The 13,905-nt window shown below is 43.5% G+C and overlaps 1 protein-coding gene and 1 pseudogene across 1 annotated transcript in view; both read right to left on the bottom strand.

The window, feature by feature from the left end:
- LOC129487136 (uncharacterized) lies at positions 1-72 on the bottom strand (annotated as a pseudogene).
- Positions 73-2,957: 2,885 nt separating this feature from the next.
- Positions 2,958-13,905, bottom strand: part of ATOX1 (antioxidant 1 copper chaperone) — a 58,166-nt gene continuing 47,218 nt past the window's right edge. The window contains exon 4 of the mRNA XM_063643161.1: positions 2,958-3,194. The gene's annotated coding sequence lies outside the window, so the exon portion shown is untranslated. The remainder of the gene's footprint in view (positions 3,195-13,905) is intronic.

Below are 13,905 nucleotides of genomic sequence, written 5' to 3'. Positions count from 1 at the left end.
AATTTTAATTTACGTTTCAGAGAAACTTCTCTAGTAACAAACTATAGAAATAATCCCTGAAAGTAGAGTCTTGTAAGATTTAATTTCCAAAAGTGGTTTCAGTAATTAAAAAAAAAACTTTGGAATGCACCGATTTATTTTTCAGCCCACTGGCTCTCCGGGTGAAGAAAAATGAATGCTGGACAGAGGGGGTGATATATCCAAAGACCCAGAGCATGGCAAGCTCTCCAGGGCTCTGTGGGAAGGGGGGGAGTTCCAAGATCCAAGCAGAAGCCACCGAAGACTCAAGCCTGCTGCTGGAAGCTTTTGGTTTGGTCACTCTGGGCAGGCAGGCAGCTGGTAGTCCCTATGTCCACCCCGAAGCTAGAGGAAGAGACTCCATCTATTAGCCCGGCATCTTCCCGAAAGGAAAAACCAGAGGCCAGGTGCAGTGGCTCATGCCTGTAATCTGAGCACTTTGCGAGGCCAAGGCAGGCAGATCACTTGAGCCCAGGAGTTCAAGACCAGCCTGGGCAACACAGGGAGGCTTGGCTCTACAAAAAAATACAAAAATTAGCCTGGTGTGGCGTGGGCCTGAGATCCCAGCTAGTCAGGAGGGTGAGGTGGCAGGATCACTTGAGCCCAAGGAGGTCAAGGCTGCAGTGAGGTGTGATCCTGCCACTGCACTCTAGCCTGGGCAACAAAGTGAAACCCTATTTGAAAGAAAAAAAAATGCCAGGCGCGGTGGCTCATGCCTGTAATCCCAGCACTTTGGGAGGCCAAGGCAGAGGGATCACCTGAGGTCAGGAGTTCAAGACCAGCCTGGCCAACATGGTGAAACCCCTTCTCTACTAAAAATACAAAATTAGCCAGATATGGTGGTGCATGCCTGTAATCCCAGCTACTTGAGAGGCTGAGGAATGAGAATCACTTGAACCCGGGAGGTGGAGGTTGCAGTGAGATGAGATCATGCCACTGCACTCCAGCCTGGGCAACAGAGCGAGACCCTGTCTCAAAAATAAATAAATAAATAAATAGATAAATAAATAAACAAAATGACGCCGGACAAGGATTCGAGAGACCTGGGCTCCTCACCCAATCATTAAGTGATATGGGCAAATCCTTTTCTCGTTCTGGGCCTTACTTTGCTCGTTTTTTTTTTTTTTTTTTGAGATGGACTGTCACTCAGTTGCCCAGGCTGAAGTGCAATGGTATGATCTCGGCTCACTGCAACCTCTGCCTCCCGGGTTCAAGCAATTCTCCTGTCTCAGCTTCCCGGGTAGCTGGGATTACAGGCACCCGCCACCATGCCCAGTTAATTTTTGTATTTGTAGTAGAGACGGGGTTTCACCATGTTGGCCAGACTGGTCTCGAACTCCTGACCTCAAGTGATCCACCTGCCCCAGCCTCCCAAAGTGCTGGGATTACAGACGTGAGCCACTGTGCCCAGCCATTTTGCTCATTTGTAAAATGAGGCTATTGGGTTAAGTCATAGTTTCCCGGCAGTGGGTGATGAGAACCAAGATGATGGGGTTCAGATCCTCCTGAGAACCCCTTAGAGGCAGCTGTTGTTTTGCTATGTTAATTGTAAACAAGGATTCTGCAGCTAATAAAATGCTTGAAACTCACTAGGCCATGTAACTTAAAGACCTTTTGACCATTAAATTCAGTGTTTTCCTCCTCTTTCTGTCTCCTGCTTCTCTTCCTCCCCTGAATTCCTTACTCAAATCCCTGAGTTTGCTGGCAAAGACTTCATGATTCTTCAGGGTTGCAGCCCTAAGCCTATCTTGCTATCTCTCTAGAGGCTGGACTCTGCCCTTTCACTTGCAGCATGGAAGAAGAATTGTTTCTTTCCTAAGATCGCAGAACAATGAGGGAGACCCAAGGGTCAGGACAAATCATAGCCAGCCACCCCATCTGGCCCAACGCTGAGCTCTCCAGCTCCCCCATCTCCCACTGAAAGGCTCGCTTCCCAGCCCCATCCCAAGTTAGGTTATTCTCCTGATTCAGACATTTTTGTGGTGTGAAATCATCTCCGCCCAGCCAGCCGAAGCTGGGAGCTCACTCCAGCCCACTGCAGCTTGCTGGCCCTCCCTTTCCCTGCCACGTCCCCACACCCTCAGCTCCTCTCCTCCCAGCACTCAGAACTTCTATTTGATTTCCTTTCAATTCTGCAAAGAAACAAAGAGTGTCAAGGGCATGTTGAATTCAGCTCTGTCCTCTCCCTGTAGCTCCTGATGCATGTCCTGGCTCATGATCAACCCCTAAGGGAAAGTGATTAAAATAAGTTTGTTAAATCAAGACAGAGAAAGGAGACAAAGGAAGACAGACAGAGTCAGACAGTGGAAGGGAGAGTCAGACACGGGGAGTCTGCCATGATTAAGAGAGGGACAGAGGCCAGGCATGGTGGTTCATGCCTGTAATCCTAGCACTTGGGGAGGCCAAGGAGGGTGGATCACCTGAGGTCAGGAGTTTCAGACAAGCCAGGCCAACATGTCGAAACCCCATCTCTACTAAAAATATAAAAATTAGCTGGGTGTGGTGGCACGTGCCTGTAATCCCAGCAACTCGAGAGGCTAAGGCATGAGAATCACTTTAACCTGAGGGCCGGAGGTTTCAGTGAGCCGAGACCACGCCACTGTACTCCAGCCTGGGTGAAAGAGCCAGACTCCATCTCAAAAAAAAAAAAAAGAATGGCCGGGCGCAGTGGCTCACGCACTTTGGGAGGCTGAGGTGGGCAGATCACGAGGTCAAGAGACCGAGACTATCCTGGCCAACATGGTGAAATCCCATCTCTACTAAAAATACAAAAAAAAAAAAATCTAGCTGGGCGTGGTGGTGCATGCCTGTAGCCCCAGCTACTCGGGAGGCTGAGGCAGGAGAATCACTTGAACCCAGGAGGTGGAGGTCGCAGTGAGTGGAGATCCCGCCACTGCACTCCAGTCTGGCAACAGAGTGAGACTCCGTCTCAAAAAAAAAGAGAGAGACAGAGGTGAGAGACAGAGAGACAGAGAGATGAGACAGACACAGAAACAAATGCAAAGAAAACTTACCTGAAACTTAGCAACAAAGCAAAAGGGTGACTGCATGTCCTCTCAGTGTTAGACTGGAACATGGTCTGACAAGTCCATCCAGGAATCATCTTCTCTAGGGGATATGCTACTTACTATTGATGAGGGCTCTGACTTTGAAGTTACATGTTAACTTGCAAGTTTCTGCCCATTAGAAAAAAAAAAATAATAAGAACCCCAGAGGTGATAGTGCAATTGCCTTGCAGGGCATTAACCAGTTTTGTATATTACCCAGCAGTCTTTTTCCAGCATTCTTTCAATGCAGTAGCTGTATAATCTCTTTTTGAATTCTCTCTGAACCAACTTTACCATGCTGCTTATTCCCTCATTAATGGGTTAAAAAAAATCATTAACATGTGCTCATTTTTTATTCATTTTTATTCATTTTTTATGAGTCATGTTTTTAACTATTAAAAACTGTATTCTGATAAGAGAGGCAGAAATAGAATGAGACAGAGATGAAAAACGAGAGAGAGTGAGAGGTAGAGGCAGAGATAGAAAGGGAAGGAGACATAGGGACACTGAGAGAGGCCAGAGAAAGAGACACACAGAGAAACAGAAGAAACAAAGGTTAGAGGGACTGAGACCCAGTGAACCCATGCACAGAGTCAGAGAGAGAGAGAGAGACAGAAAGGATAGCAGCAGAGATCAAGAGCAGCCATGCATGCACAAAACACCAGAAGTAATGTTAGCCTCTGGGGAAGGGATACATTGGAGTGAAAATGGAGGTGAAGGGGAGGGACTTTTATATTTATTTATTTATTTATACTTCTATCTTGAATTTCTTTCTTTTCTTTTCATTTTTATTTAGAGACAGAGTTTCTCTATGTTGCCCAGGTTGGTCTTGAACTCCTGGGCTGAAGTGATGCTCTTGAACTCCTGGGCTGAAGTGATGCTCTTGCTGCGACCTCCCACAGTGCTGGGATTATAGGCGTGAGCCACTGTGCAGGCACTTTAGTTTCTTATGAGAATATAATCATGTGTTATTTTATACTTTTATTTTTTATTTTAATTTTTATCTTTTTGAGACAGTCTCACTCTGTCGCCCAGGCTAGAGAGCAGTGGTGCGATCATGGCTCACTGCAGCCTTGACTTCACAGGCTCAAAAGATCCTCCTTCCTCAGCCTCCAGAATAGCTGGGACTACAGATGCACGCCACTAGGCCCAGCTATTTTTTTACTTTTATAGAGATGCGGGGGAGGGGGTCTCACTATGTTGTGTAGGCTGCTCTTTAACTCCTGGGCTCAAGCAATCCTCCCATCTCCGTCCCCCAAAGTGCTGGGATTACAGGTGTGAGCCACCATGCCCAGCCCATTTTACATTTTTAAAATAGGCATAGAGGGAAAGGCAAAGAGAGACTGTGAAAGAAGCAAAACCACTAGACAGAGAAAACGTCAAGAAAGCACGGACAGGTACACTGGCTGGTACCTGTAATCCAAGAGCTGTGGGAGTCAGTAAAATTCTTAAAAATTAACTGTAACATTATTTCTTAAACTTTCTAATTTTTGTAACTATTAAGGCTGATTTTTAAAATTATGGTAAAACAAATATAAAATTCATATGGTGAGTTATTGATAATGGAAACATCATCACTGTGAAACAAATGCAGGCATTGTGTGAGGCACAAGGGCTACAGTGGTGACAAAGACAGACTAGGTCCCTGCTTTCATGGCACTTACATTCTGGGGAGAAGGCAATAGAGAACAGGCCCATAAATACACACACAAGACAATTTTATTTTTTCTCAGATGGAGTCTCGCTCTGTCGCCCAGGCTGGAGTCCAGTGGCACGATCTTGGCTCACCGCAACCTCCACCTCCCGGGTTCAAGCTATTCTCCTGCCTCAGCCTCCCGAGTAGCCAGGATTACAGGGGAGTGCCACCATGCTCAGCTAATTTTTTTTTGTATTTTTAGTAGAGACAGGGTTTCACCATGTTGGCCAGGCTGGGCTCGAACTCCTTACCTCGTGATCTGCCTGCCTGAGCCTCCCAAAGTGCTGGGATTACAGGCGTGAGCCACTGCACTTGAATCTCTGAGATCATTCTTAGCCCCTCAGGCTATGACTGGCTTGTGAGGGCCAAGTGCAGCTTGGACTGAATCCAGGCCTGGGATTTTTTACCCCTTAAGGTCCTTTTCAGTTTCCAGCCCAGAGTTTTGGCCCCAAAGGCAGGCAGCATCTAGCTTCCCTCAGCTGCTCAGCTGGCCAAAAAATAAGAAAGCCACCTTGTGCTCATGGGAGGGCAGCCACGGGAGTGGGTCTGGGTGGGGCCCAGTGCCGTGGGATGCCCAGGAGTATATAGATCCATTTCAGAGGCTCGCCAACCCCTTCACCCAAGGACTCTTCTGGGCCTCTCCTGTACTTTCCAATTAAAAATATCATTTCTGTAATGTTTCTCAGAGGCTCTCAAAGGGCCACGAGAAAGGCAGCCAGGGAGGGGGTCGGAGGGAGGGGAGGCCAACATCTAAAATAGAAGGAGTAGTGGTCCAGAGCAGGACTTCTGAGACTTCAGTCATCTGGTACCATCTTCACCTTTGTTGCCATATCCTCATAACACCTACAGAATTATTTACTTTATTTCAACTTATTTTTTTAATCTAAATAAATTTAACTTAAAGAAAACCTTATATCATAACACTGAAAAAAGAGTATAATTTGCCAGGTGTGTCCACCTATCCCCTCAGATCCACTCTCTGCCCCTCTCCATCTGCCCTCTAGGCCAGAGGGGCTGACCTTATGGCCCACACCCATGAGCTCCCGTGGCCTCTGTTTCCATCTGGGATTGGCCAGTGGGGAGCATCCGTAGGCGACTGGGAAGAGGGAGAAACAAGAGTGAGGTTAGAATCTTTCTTTCCCCATCCCCTTCCCTAGGGGATCACAGCAGACTGGCTGTGTTCTTCAACCCAAGGGCTGAGCTCCTGTTCCTTGGCCCTCTCTCTGGTTCTAGTACCCATTCTCCCTTATCCCTCAGGCACCTTGCTGCAGCTGTCCCTAGAGGACTGCACTGTCCTTGTGATTTACATACACAGGGCCCACATCTTTATAAATAGTACCTTGATGAAATTCTCAGATTACCCATTTTGAAAGTGCCATCTGTTTTCTGCCAGTAACTTGGCTGATACACTTGTCATAAAGAGAAAGTAATTGACAGTGATAATACAATTATGCTATTACATTCTAACCAAATGTAAAAAGAGATGAATAATTTTTATAGAATGCTATAGAATGAGCTTCAGGGAATATTAGTAAAAAGTGAACAAACCATAAAAAACAAAGTGCAGAGCAATGTTTAGACTGCAAGGGAGAGAAAGATAAAAACATGTACATGTGCATTTGCTCACATACCCAAAAAGAAGCAACTGAAAGGTAAAACTAAAAATTAATAGAGATGGTTACCTTAGGGAGAGAGAAACTATTGTTGATAAAAAGCTAGAGTTCTCTGATTACTTTGTTATATAGTTTTAACTTTGGAACTATTAAGTGTTTTATATAATTAAATTTACATTAAAATAACATAAGCTATTGATTGGCTATACAACATTCTTTTGCACCACAAATTCCAGGAACAGAAAGATAATGGGTAAAGGTCACATAGTGCAACTTATGGTAACAGTTTAGGTTATTTATCAACTAGTCTGGAAAGCTTTGGTGAAGGAAAGAAAGAAAAAAAATGCCTTTAAACAATTGTCCCTGGAAAATGGGAGTGGAAGGGGTGGGTGTCAAGACTGTCTCATACTCATGTCTGTTGGGGCCTGATAAATTTTGCATACTTCACATTCTTTGGAGAGCTCTGAGCTACTTTTCTTTCTCAAGGGGAAGTTCTTCCTGAAAACATTGAGGAAGCATTGTTAGAAATTGAAGATCAACATTTTGCAGCCCCTAATAGTAATGGGTCAAAGTAACGATTAAGGAATGAGAGGTCAATAAGGAACCATGTAATGGATGGGCCAGGACAACAGTACTTGAACCAATTCAATAATCTTGATAGCTTGTTTGGAGGTTCTAGCAGGGGAGTGCAGCTGTTTGTACACCCTTGATTGAAGACCAGTCCTGCTCTGGGATGGTCATCCTCTCAGACCTAGCACTCAGCTTCAGAGGGACGTGCATGGAGCGGTGAGGAAGGACAAGGACACCTGCCTAGCCAGCCAGAGCAGCCAAATCAACCCTGGTAGTCAATGAGGTGACACATATCGTAGCCAGATCATCCTCACATCCGAATTCAATAATCTTAACATCACTAAGAGTGGGACAAAGAGACATCTTGTTCTTCACGGTGTGATGTAATAAAATGTGCACACCATGACATAGGAAGTACTTATGGCAAAAGAAATTAACCTGAGTGTAACTACCAGTTTATGGGAAATACAAAGGAATAGAGAAATGTGTCTAAAAACACAAGAATTAAACCAGCCAAACCAGAATATGGTGAATTTTGCAAGGCAAATAATATGATTTCTTCAATGAACGAATGGCATGACAAAAGGTGGGGAGTGGAGGGAGGAACTCTAATAGATTAAATGAGCCATAAGAATAAAGTGTAGGCCGGGCGCAGTGGCTCAAGCCTGTAATCCCAGCACTTTGGGAGCACTTCAGCTGGATCACCTGAGGTCAGGAGTTCAAGACCAGCCATACCAACATGGTGAAACCCCGTCTCTACTAAAAAATACAAAAATTAGCTGTGTGTGGTGGCTGGCACCTATAATCCCAGCTACTAGGGAGGCTGAGGCAGGAGAATCCCTTGAACCCAGGAGGCAGAGGTTGCAGTGAGCCGAGATTGCGCCATTGCACTCCAGCCCTGGCAACAAGAGTGAAACTCTGTCTCAAAAAAAAAAAAAAAAAAAAAAATGAATAAAGTGTAAAGCACAAGCTTCTTTGTAGCCTGATTCAAAGCAATTAAATTTAAATAGGCATTTTTCAGAAAACCGAAAATTTGAACACAGACTGAGTATTGAATGATATTAGGGGATTACTTTTTTCCTCTATTTTTTTTAGAGACCTTGCGTGCAATGTCGCCCAGGCTGACCTCAAACTCTTGGGCTCAAGCAATCCTCCGATCTCAGCCTTCCATAGCTAGGACTACAGGTGCGCAGCACCACAGATGGCTAATTAAGGAATTACTTTAATTTTGTTAGATGAGATGAGGGCGATGTGGCTATGTTGAAAAGGAAGACCTTATCTGTTAGCTATAGATACTGAAATATTTATGGGTATCATGATATAATATATGAGATTTGTTTTGAATTACTCCTGGGAAAAAGTATGTGATGGGGGTGGGTATGTAAAATAGACTGATAGAAGGTTGATAGTAATTCAAGCTAGGTGATGGTACATGGAAGCTTAATTATGTTATTCTCTTTGGGGTGTGCTTGAAAATATTCATAAAACAATATAACAATATCAAATTAAATTAATGCTATTAGGGCCAGTCATGGTGGCTTATGCCTGTAATCCTAGCACTTTGGGAGGCTGAGGCGGGCAGATCACTTGAGGTCAGGAGTTCGAGACTAGCCTGGCCAACATAGCAAAACCCCATCTCTACTAAAAATACAAAAAATTAGCTGGGCGTGGTGATGGGTGACTGTAATCCCAGCTACTCGGGAGGCTGAGACAGGAGAATTCCTGGAATCTGGGAGATGGAGGTTGCGGTGAGCTGAGATCACACCCACTGCACTCCAGCCTGGGCAAAAGAACAAGATTCCATCTAAAATAAATAAATAAATAAATAAAATAAAATTAATTAATGCTGTTATTTGTGACGGCTCTAGGAAAGATTAGCAAGTGCTAGAAAGGTGTTAGCAACTTATTAGCTCCAAACTAAGACTTCCTCCTCGTTACGATCAGAGGCTTTGGAAAAGACTATTCTTTATTCTTTTTTTTTTTTTTAAGACTAGTCAAGTGCAAGTGTAGGCCAGGCATGGTGGCTCACCCGTCTAATCCTAGCACTTTGGGAGGCCAAGGCAGGAGGATTGCTTGATCTCAGGAGTTCAAGACCAGCCTGAGCAACACAGTGAGACCCTGTCTCTGCAAAAAAATAAGAAAATTAGCGAAGTCTGGTGGTGCGCACCTGTAGTCCCAGCTACTGTAGAGGATTTGGTAGGAGAATCCCTTAAGCTCAGGAGTTGGAGGCTGCAATGAGCCATTCAATGCACTCCAGCCTGGGTGACAGAGCAAGACCTTGTCTAAAAAAAAAAAAAAGACTTGGGCAGGCGCAGTGGCTCATGCCTGTAATCCTAACACTTTGGGAGGCTGAGAGACATGGATCACAAGGTCAGGAGTTCAAGACCAGCCTGGCCAACATGGTGAAACCCCGTCTCTACTAAAAATACAAAAATTAGCTGGGCATGGTGGTGGGCATCTGTAATCCCAGCTACTTGGGAGGCTGTGGCAGAGAATTGCTTCAACCTGGGAGGCGGAGGTTGCAGTGAGCCGAGATCGTGCCACTGCACTCCAGCCTGGGTGACAGAGTGAGACTCTGTCTCAAAAAAAAACAAAAAAAAAAAAGAAAGAAAAAGACTTTGAAAGGAAACAATTTGCTCACTATGTGGATTCAGTGTTATTTAATGCTGAAATAATCTTCACAACAAAAATATGCCAGGCATTCTACCTTGGGAAGCCTAGTATTGTAAAGTAAACCCAGGGATTGAGGAGGGGAGACATGGAATTTAATTCTCACTCAGTTATGATCTCACTAGGAGTCACCTTGCCCTGGTTCCTTCTTCTGTAAAGTGGGAGAAGTTAGACTAAAAGACCTCTAGGTCCCCCTCTCTGAAGCTGTGATTCAGTAAATAATGAATAAGTGTCCGATTCATTCAATTATCCAACAATCATTTTTGAAACACCTACCATTTACTGTACTGGGTGCTGGGATGCAGCTGGACAACCTCCCTGCCTACACAGAGCTTATGGTCTAGCTATAAATGTACCATTTCTTTTTCTTTTTTTTTTTTTTTGAGATGGAGTCTCACTCTGTTGCCTGGCTAGAGTGCAGTGGCACGATCTCGGCTCACTGCAACCTTCGCCTCCCAGGTTCAAGCAATTCTCCTGCCTCAGCCTCCCAAGTAGCTGGGACTACAGTCATGCGCCACCACACCCAGCTAATTTTTGTATTTTTAGTAGAAACAGGGTTTCACCATGTTGGCCAGGATGGTCTTGAACCCCTGACCTCAAGTGATCCACTCACCTCAGCTTCCCAAAGTGCTGGGATTACAATAAATGTACCATTTCTAAGAGAATGTTAGCTATTCAGAAAAATAGATACTGGCCTAGTAGCACATTTTGGAAAAAATATGGAGCTGTTTTCTCCCAGATCTCCTGCCTATTTAGTTGTCCTGACTCTTCCTCCACAGGCCATCTGTGTTTTAGAATAGCTGGGAGGAACAGCTGTTGCCTCCCTGGGACAGAGAATGCAATGCACGAACTGTCCAGGCTGCAGGACATTCTTATCCCTGAAGCTGGGGGTAGAGTCATTTGAGACAAACACAGGCCCTGAGCGTGGGAGGAGTTGTCCCGCAGAGGGAAACCCAGGTGCTGTTACTGGAGGAAGGATCAATGGATGCCAAGGGACAAAAGGCACCAGCCCACTACCTTTCTTATCTCACTATCTCACTGCAAGTGTGTACTAGAATAAAGATACCAAACTTTCTCATTTCCTCTGAGGAGAGAGAACATTAAAAATCCAAGTATACTTTTCAATTCATCCCATCAACAGGAATCAGTTCAAAGAACAGATGGTTTTAACTTCTCTATCCCAGTTTTCTCCTTCTTAGAATGGGCACAATGGTGCCTATACTTATACAGTAGTGAGAAGATTCAGGAAGAGAAATTCCTATAAAAGGTTTAGCACATGCCTGGCACATAAAAAAGCCTCAATAAATACCAGTGATTTTATTACCTCTTGTTCACTCAACCCAATTAAGCAACTTCCTGGCTTGCCCAGGCATCCTGGCGTGTGACCTTCCTGTTGATTCTCTGTGGCTCCTGCTTTTATCCTCCCCATAGAACCCAGCAAACCCAACCTTGTCCCTGGTCATTTAGCTTATGGCCTATGAGTCATTCTCTGGGTTGAATGGCCCATGCTTGGGGCTTGCTTGGGGCTCCCAAGAAACCAATTAAATTCTTGTTTATGAATGTTCTTTGGAATACTAATGACCACTAAAAAAACAAACAACAACAAAAAAACACAGCCAACGTGCTAGAATGGATCTAACCCATAGTTTTTCTTGAAGACTTTCCCAAATTCCCTTGGCAGACACACCCACTACTTCTCTCCATTAATACTAACCATAGGGCATACTTACCTGCCTTGTTTTAACCTGCCCTAGTTCTCCTAATCTCATCTAGAACAAATTATTTTACCTTTGGTTTTAAAGAGGCACTTCCTAGAACCTCCCTAACAATTCTAAATCCTTTACAATTCAACATTCAGTGGTTTCCCATTCCCCATGGTGTCAAAGACAGAATTCTCAGCTCACTTCCAAGACCCTCTAACATCTGACCTCAACTTCCGCCATGATCAGCCTGTACTTGATTCTCACTTCAGAGATTATTCCCTACAAGAGCACGTAGCCACCTTGGTTTTTTTCAAGTTAACAAATACTTGTTGGGCTTTAGACAAGTTTTCTTCCTCTCCGTATAATTTGATAGAAATTTCAGCAATCTCCAGGGATCAGGCAGATGTTAATGACATAGGAGTTAAGAATAAATTATTTTAAGCAGATAGCGAGAGTATGGAAGTCCTCCTCATCCTTTTAATGAAAAGCAGCCCCCAAATCATTTTCTTTTCTAACAAACAGCAGCCTATAAAATCGAGCTGCAGACGTTCAAAGGCAAGCTAGTAGCTTGCATGAATGAATGCCAGCAGTTGTGCCAGCAGGAAAGGGCTACCTGGGGACTAGGCATGTTCAAAATGACAGCTCCATCTTTCCTTTTACTTGCCAACCACGTGTGCGGTAAGGAGCAGGCAACATGGCGCCACCAAGTGGCAAGCTCATTTGCATAATAAGCAAGATTAGGGTCGGGTGGACAGCTTCCTGGAGCTATGTAAACGTCACACTGAATCCAACCAATCTGTGGGCAATATGTAAATCAGGCATTGCCTCCTGAAGCCAGTCTATAAAATCTGGTGCACCCCGCGCAGCTAAAGTCCCACTGGGGCACCTCTCTCCTTCACAGGATAGAGAGCTATTCTCCTTTCTCTTACTTTTGCCCATTACATCTCAGCTCCTAAACCTACTTCTTGTGTGTCCATGTACTCAATTTCCTTGGTGTGAGACGATGAACCTCAGGTGTTTACCCCAGACAAACAATGCCACTTCATTAAGATTTGGTAATGTAACCCAGTTTAACACAAGAGGATGGGGAAGACAGACACCAGAGACTAGGAAGAGTTGGGGTGGTGGGTGGTGGGTGGTGGGGGGTGGGGAATAAATCGAGATTGGTTCTGGGTGCAAACTGAGTTAGATGGAAGAGACAAGTTATAATGTTTGACAGCAGAGTAGGGTGACTATACTTCTATACTTGGCAACAATATTATGTATATTTCAAAGGAACTAGAAGAAAGGACTTGAAATAATACCAACACATAAAAATGATAAACACACAAGGTGATGAGACCCCAATTACCCTGAGTTGATCATTACACATTCTTTGCATGTAAGAAACACTCACATGTACCTCACAAATATGGAAATTATTATGTATCAACAAATGGGAAAGAACAAAAAGGGTAAAGTAGAGCCTGTGGTAAACTGAAGAGTAGCAGCCCTGTCTACAGACATTCAAATTCAGAATGTTTAACAATAAAGTGATATCCAAACAAAACACATCTATTAGTCTGGGACCTGAAGAAGATCACAGCTATCAAACTCTTTAATAATAGTTCCCCAATTCCAAATGAAATTATACACAGAATCCCATTTTTAAAACTAGTCCTATTTTATCAATTTAAATTTATTTTGTTATGTTTATATGCTTTCTAAAATATTATTTTTTGTGTTTTAAAATTTACTTAAAATGTATGTAAGTGTATATATGTTTATATTGCCATCCGAAAGACCACCAGGACAGCAAAATAGTAGAAAGGAGAGGTTTTTTTAATTGTCAATTTTTTTGGTACATAGTAGGTGTATATACTTATGGGTTACATGAAATATTTTGATACAGGTACACAATACATAATAATCACATCAGGGTACCTGGGGTATCTGTCACCTTAAACATTTATCCTTTGTGTTACAACAATCCAATTATACTCTTTTAGCCATTTTCAAATGTATGATTACATTATTTTTTACTGTAGTCACCCTGTTGTGCTAGCAGATATGCCTTACTCATTCATTCTTTTTTTTTTTAAACCTATTAACCATCTCCACTTCCCCCTAATTCCCTCACTACCCTTCCCAGCTTCTGGTAACCATCCTTCTCTATCTCAGTGAGTTCAGTTGTTTTAATTTTTAGCTCCCACAAATAAGTAACAACATGCAAAGTTTGTCTTTCTGTGCTTTGCTTATTTCACATAACATAATGACCTTCAGTTCCATCTGTGTTGCTGCAAATGACAGGATCTCATTCTTTGTTATAGATGAATAGTACTCCATTGTGTATATGTACCACACTTTTAAATATCCACATGTCTGTTGATGGGCACTTAGATTGCTTCCAAATCTTGACTATTGTGAATAGTGTTGCAGTAAACATGGGAGTGCAGATATCTCCTCCATATACTAATGTCCTTTCTTTTGGGTATATACCTAGGAGTAGGATTGCCGAATCTTATGGTAGTTCTAGTTTTAATTTTTTGAGGAGCTTCCAAACTGTTCTCCATAGTGGTTGTATTAATTTACATTTCCTTCAACACTAT

This window comes from Symphalangus syndactylus, chromosome 7, assembly GCF_028878055.3.
Source record: "Symphalangus syndactylus isolate Jambi chromosome 7, NHGRI_mSymSyn1-v2.1_pri, whole genome shotgun sequence".
Lineage (NCBI taxonomy): Eukaryota > Metazoa > Chordata > Mammalia > Primates > Hylobatidae > Symphalangus > Symphalangus syndactylus.
This window is presented reverse-complemented; position numbering and strand designations above follow the sequence as displayed.